General features: G+C 46.3%; 1 protein-coding gene across 1 annotated transcript in view; it reads left to right on the top strand.

Moving 5' to 3' along the window:
* Positions 1–1,957: 1,957 nt before the first annotated feature.
* LOC115082453 (WD repeat-containing protein 43-like) overlaps positions 1,958–6,695 on the top strand; it is an 88,565-nt gene continuing 83,827 nt past the window's right edge. The window contains exon 1 of the mRNA XM_029586682.1: positions 1,958–2,096. The gene's annotated coding sequence lies outside the window, so the exon portion shown is untranslated. The remainder of the gene's footprint in view (positions 2,097–6,695) is intronic.

Genomic DNA, 6,695 nt, shown 5'->3' with positions numbered 1-6,695 from the left:
GCTACCTCTCTGCATCTCCACGTCAGATGCTCGACTTCTCTCCCGGGTACTCCAGACTTTCATTTGGGGAGGTCGGAAGGCCCGGATCCCTTTGAGGAGGTTGCAACAACCGCTAGCTGCGGGAGGGCTGGGTTGCCCGGACTTAATCTCCTATAACCTAGCCTGTAATCTCCGTCTGATCAGAGACTGGATGTTTCATACGTCCACTTACGTCCCAACCTCGACTTTCCTAGCGTGGTACGGGGTTGGGTCTTTGAACAGCCTTCTTCATATGCCGGGGGCATCCCTCCCATCCCCTTTAAAGGACCATCTGCTGGTGCAAACTTGTCGAGACACATGGTCCCGGGTGTGTCGCTTATTTCAACAACCTCTGGGAATTACTCCACTATCACAGCTGGTAGACAACCCCTGGTTTTCACCGGGAGAGGGTATATCCCCTTTTTTGAGATGGAATAGAGGGGGTCTCAAGTATATTCATCAACTCATTCACCCCCTTCATGGGGCACTCTACGCTTTTTCTGATCTCCAGCTACAATATGCTCTCCCTCGAGCTGACTTTTATGCTTATTTGCAGGTTCGGCACTTTATGCATAGCCATAAGCTCCATTGGGGGGACTCCAAAAGAACTCAATCTCTCATAGACTTATTTGCCGGTCCTATTAAAAAACCGCCTACGATATCTACTTACTATAAGGCGATACGGTCTAAAAGTAACCAACCCCACTTATTGCAAGCTTTGTTTGATAAATGGAACTCCTGGCCGAGGTTCACCCTCACCTATCCGGTATTCTTAAAGGTCTTCTCTGAGATACCACTATTAACTGTTAATGAAACCTTACGCGAAACCCAATTTAAATTTTTATGGCAAGGGTACATTACTCCAGAACAGGCATTCCGCTTCGGTATTGCTGATTCCCCACTTTGTAAGAAATGTCGACAATCCCCGGGATCTTACTACCACGTTTTTTGGGATTGCCCTGTTATACAGGTTTTTTGGGGAGAGGTGTTACAATTTTGTGCACTACTTTGGAATTGCTTGTTACCCCTAGACCCAGACCTATGGTTGTTTGGGTCCACTCTCCACTTAGGGGAATCCACCGCAAAATCAGGTATGCCGAACTTCCTTATGAAAGCGGCGGTGATTGGCAAGAAAGTCATTCTCACTAGGTGGCTAGACGGGGATGCACCGAATAAAGACCATTGGTTTCAACAGATGCTGACTCTCTGCACCCATGAGATGTATTTTCTTAAACATCACAATATAAGTGGTGGCAAAATCACTGAGGTGATATGGGCCCCATTCCTGCAATATCTGAACCCCGCCCCTTCCAAAGTTTCTGCAGGTGTATAGGGGGGAATTGCTGGATGGCCAGCACTGACCTTACATATCACAGCTGTAGGTGCTGAGAGAACCTTTTGTTTTTTGTTTTTACTCTATCTTGAGGCACACCCACCACCGCTACTACTACTAGTACTTTAGAGCTGGTTATATGAACTGAGACGCCCAACTCACATGCGCTCTGGCGTTGTTTCTAAGACATGCTTGTTTCCTAGCGACCATGCCACCCAAGGGGAGGGGGGAGGGAGGGGGCAGACAGATATTAAGGGACGGGGGAGGGGGAAAAATTCAGGGCATGTAACTCACCTTTGAGTGCATCTGCTATATGTTATGGTTGTAGTTTGGAAAAGTTCCTTTCCCATGTTTTATGGTACCCGGCGTTCGATTTTATGGTCCACTGGTAGGATGTTGGATATGGGGAACAATGTTACTGTTCTGAGGCAGATGTTTTACCTTGATGCTGATTTGTTTTCTGTTGTATGTTCCTGAATGTAAACTCAATAAATATATTACAAAAAAAAAAAAAAAACTAGTCTAAATTCAAGTGTTTGGTTTAAAGCAGAAGAGCTACCATTTAAAAGTTGAGAGAGGAAATTGAGTTTCATAATTTTTGTTTGGATTCTAGGTTAAAACGCCAGTGGTAAAGTCCGAAACCAAAGTCCTAGTGCCTGGAATTCCTGGGCACAGTGCATCTGTGAAATCCGGTTCATCTGGAACACCAGTATCGGAAGGCAAGAGGAAGCCTGGAGACAAGGAGGTAATGACCAGTGAAAGATTAAGATATTAGAATTAGAAATGTTCGTAGCATGCAGACTCCATTAACACAGTGATTCCTGACTCGTCTGGTTTTCAGGATAGCCACAGTAACATAGCATAAAGCATTTTAATGTCTTATTTGCCTTTCCACAGGGTGTCCAAGGCGTGGTACAGCAAATATAAATAGTAATTAGCTGGTGAAATTGCACAAAGGGCCACTATTTGCTCCCCCCATTCCGAGGTACACCCCAACTGCTTTCCCAGCCTGAGCTGAGATCTCTCATATCCCCAACACCCAGCCTGAGCACAGAACACTCTTCCGCTTCCCGCCGCAGCCCAACACACTCCAAACCCAATCCCAGAACTTATTACCCCCTTTCACCGGCGCACTGTCTTCCCTCCCATCACATCCATCCCAGATATTTACTTTCCTCCCATTTACAACTTTATTTATAACTTTTCTATACCGAAGTTCAAATAACAGAGTTAATTATCACTCCGGTTTACATTGCAACCATAAAAAACGGTGACAAAGTTGTCTTACATAGAACAGGGGGAGAGAAAAACTTGGATACAGCTTAAGCATGGGGAGTAACGTGTCAAAACTGGTAAGAACTGATAAGAGTTGGCTTTTTGGGGTAACAGGGTATTCCGAGGGAGGGGGTAGGAATGAGGGATTGTAAGGGGGTTGGAAGGTGGGGGGGAGGGTAGCTGAGGGTTACCATAGATTTAATGAAACTAATATACATATATTAAATAGCTTAGGCAGCGGAAGAAAAAGTGCTTAGGCATCTGAGCTTAGGAAGAGAAGGTCCGTGGAGGATGAGGCAAGGACGAGTGTTATGGGAAGGCTTGTCTTAATCCCAGCATGCTCATCTCACCCTCCACTTGACCTTGATCCAAGCAAGCTTGTTGTTTTTCCTCCTCCTACCCATCTGTCAGCTTCTCTCTGGTTCGGTGGCTCTCTTTGCCAGATTACCTATCACTGTGGCTCCACCCAGTTCCACGGTTCTCTGGTTTCCTGTACCCCTGCTGTGACAGTTCCTTTGTCCATTATATGCATAGACTCCTCGGTGAATGAGGTGTGCATGCATGCTAGTGCACACAGTGCAGCCCATCAGTCCCCATGTGCACTGGTCTTGCAGCAGATCGCACATGCATAACTCGAAATTCCATCTTGTCCTGTTCCCTGAACATACCCAGATCAGTCCAGACTTCTGGGTTTTGCCTTCCTTCTAGCAGATGAAGACAGAGAAATTTTCACAGGTACCACCTTATAACCCAGTGTGCCACCTGCCAGTCTTCAGTATTTCTCTGTTTACAGCAGATGGAGATAGTGCAAAACCTGCAGTTCTGTACCCACCCTAAAAAAAAAATAAATAAATAAAATAAGAGAAATTAATATTCTCATCAGATGTCTTGCTTCTCAGGGGATTGTTAGGTCCTGGTGAGACCATCCCCTGCGGTTGTAGGGATACAATGAGCAGGGGTTGGGAACCCCAAAATTTGCTGCTGGGGGTGATAGCTGGGGAACCAGCTCCCTCCCCTTCAGTCTGCAGCTGCGGCCATAGTTCAGGGAAGTATTCCTTCTCTTTCTGCTTTCTTTAACTTCACAAAAAAAAAAGCAGTTAAAAGTTTTTGAGACTCAGCCGGTCGGTCTGCGCTCCCGGCGGGGAGCAGAGTGACCTACTTGCGCAAGGTATCGTGCTTGGGGAGGGAAGCTCTTTTTAATTCTGATCGGGCCCTCTTTCTCCCCTCCCTCACCTATTTCGGCGCCATTCGGGGTCGGCTCTTGGAGCGGTCATGCCGCATGCAGGCTGCTGTTCTCTCTTTGGAGCACGGCTCTCCAGCCGTGCGGCGTCTGGCCCATGCGCTCGCTGCCTCCCCGGAGGAGAGGGTTCCTCCGATGCCGTGGCATCATAAGAACATGCAATACTGGGTCAGACCAAGGGTCCATCAAGCCCAGCATCCTGTTTCCAACAGTGGCCAATCCAGGCCATAAGAACCTGGCAAGTACCCAAAAACTAAGTCTATTCCATGTTACCATTGCTAATGGCAGTGGCTATTCTCTAACTGAACTTAATAGCAGGTAATGGACTTCTCCTCCAAGAACTTATCCAATCCTTTTTTAAACACAGTTATACTAACTGCACTAACCACATCCTCTGGCAACAAATTCCAGAGTTTAATTGTGCGTTGAGTAAAAAAGAACTTTCTCCGATTAGTTTTAAATGTGCCCCATGCTAACTTCATGGAGTGTCCCCTAGTCTTTCTACTATCCGAAAGAGTAAATAACCGATTCACATCTACCCGTTCTAGACCTCTCATGATTTTAAACATCTCTATCATATCCCCCCTCAGCCGTCTCTTCTCCAAGCTGAAAAGTTCTAACCTCTTTAGTCTTTCCTCATAGGGGAGCTGTTCCATTCCCCTTATCATTTTGGTCGTCCTTCTCTGCACCTTCTCCATCACAATTATATCTTTTTTGAAATGCGGCAACCAGAATTGTACACAGTATTCAAGGTGCGGTATCGCTCCATGGTGAGACCGCACCTTGAATACTGTGTACAATTCTGGTCGCCGCATTTCAAAAAAGATATAATTGCAATGGAGAAGGTGCAGAGAAGGGCTACCAAAATGATAAAGGGAATGGAACAGCTTCCCTATGAGGAAAGACTAAAGAGGTTAGAACTTTTCAGCTTTCAGATTTCAATGTGTTATCCACTATGACACCTAGATCTCTTTCTTGGGTTGTAGCACCTATTATGGAACCCAACATTGTGTAACTATAGCATGGGTTATTTTTCCCTATATGCATCACCTTGCACTTATCCACATTAAATTTCATCTGCCATTTGGATGCCCAATTTTCCAGTCTCACAAGATCTTCCTGCAACTTATCACAATCTGCTTGTGATTTAACTACTCTGAACAATTTTGTATCATCTGCAAATTTGATTACCTCACTCGTCGTATTTCATTCCAGATCATTTATAAATATATTGAAAAGTAAGGTCCCAATACAGATCCCTGAGGCACTCCACTGTCCACTCCCTTCCACTGAGAAAATTGTCCATTTAATCCTACTCTCTGTTTCCTGTCTTTTAGCCAGTTTGCAATCCACGAAAGGACATCGCCACCTATCCCATGACTTTTTACTTTTCCTAGAAGCCTCTCATGAGGAACTTTGTCAAACGCCTTCTGAAAATCCAAGTATACTACATCTACCGGTTCACCTTTATCCACATGTTTATTAACTCCTTCAAAAAAGTGAAGATTTGTGAGGCAAGACTTGCCTTGGATAAAGCCATGCTGACTTTGTTCCATTAAACCATGTCTTTCTATATGTTCTGTGATTTTGATGTTTAGAACACTTTCCACTATTTTTCCTGGCACTGAAGTCAGGCTAACCGGTCTATAGTTTCCTGGATCACCCCAGGAGCCCTTTTTAAATATTGGGGTTACATTAGCTATCCTCCAGTCTTCAGGTACAACGGATGATTTTAATGATAGGTTACAAATTTTTAGTAATAGGTCTGAAATTTCATTTTTTAGTTCCTTCAGAACTCTGGGATGTATACCATCCGGTCCAGGTGATGTACTACTCTTCAGTTTGTCAGGTCTACCACATCTTCTAGGTTCACCGTGATTTGATTCAGTCCACCTGAATCATTACCCATGAAAACCTTCTCCATTACGGGTACCTCCCCAAAATCCTCTTCAGTAAACACCGAAGCAAAGAAATCATTTAATCTTTCCGCGATGGCCTTATCTTCTCTAAGTGCCCCTTTAACCCCTCGATCATCTAACGGTCCAACTGACTCCCTCACAGGCTATCTGCTTAGACCTGCAGCAGACAGCCACACAGGAGCTCAAGATCCTTGGGCCAGTCCATTTCCCCTCAGCATGGGAATGGTGGCTATTTTAGGTGCCTTCCGTGTGGCTGAGGAGAGAGCAGCGGGGGGAGCCTCCCTCTGGAGTTATGTCCTGCCGATCTGAGGGCCTCGGGAATGTGTGCTGAGAGGTTATAAGGGGAAGGAGGTGGTCCCTCTGGGTTTGCCCCAGAGTTTATCCTCCTAATGCATCAGGCTTATTTGGCCAGCATTGATTGCTAGAGGGGGTATGCCCCCCCCTCCCCCCAGAAAACACCCCAGCTGGGGGATTCGCCGGCTGCGCTCAGAATCCATACTGTTCAGGCTCCCGGGGGGGGGGGGGGGGTTCTCAGGAGGTTTCCTCAGAGGGCTCGGACCCAGAAGAGGGCCTTGTGGAGGATCCTCCCCCTCTGGCGGATCCAGAGGCAGGAGATGACCAGGTCTAGCCCCCTGCCATCAAAGGGGATGATCCTAAGGTGATTTGCTTATTCCAGCACAATGAGTTAGCGCCTCTTATCCCGCATGTTCTGGCGGAGTTGAGCATCACGTCCCCCACTGACAGAGCCGAGCTCGGACATGGTGGACCTGGTTATGAACCTTCCCTTTACATGAGATGATGAAACAGTTGATGGTCCGGGAATGGGATACTCCTGAGATGGGCCTCAAAGTCAGCAGGGCTATGGATAAACTGTATCTGTTACCGGAGGTCATTCTGGAATTGCTGAAGG

The sequence above is a fragment of the Rhinatrema bivittatum genome, unplaced genomic scaffold (genome assembly GCF_901001135.1).
Source record: "Rhinatrema bivittatum unplaced genomic scaffold, aRhiBiv1.1, whole genome shotgun sequence".
Taxonomy (NCBI): Eukaryota; Metazoa; Chordata; class Amphibia; order Gymnophiona; family Rhinatrematidae; genus Rhinatrema; species Rhinatrema bivittatum.
Note: the sequence above shows the minus strand (reverse complement) of the source record. Positions and strands in the feature narration are given on the sequence as shown.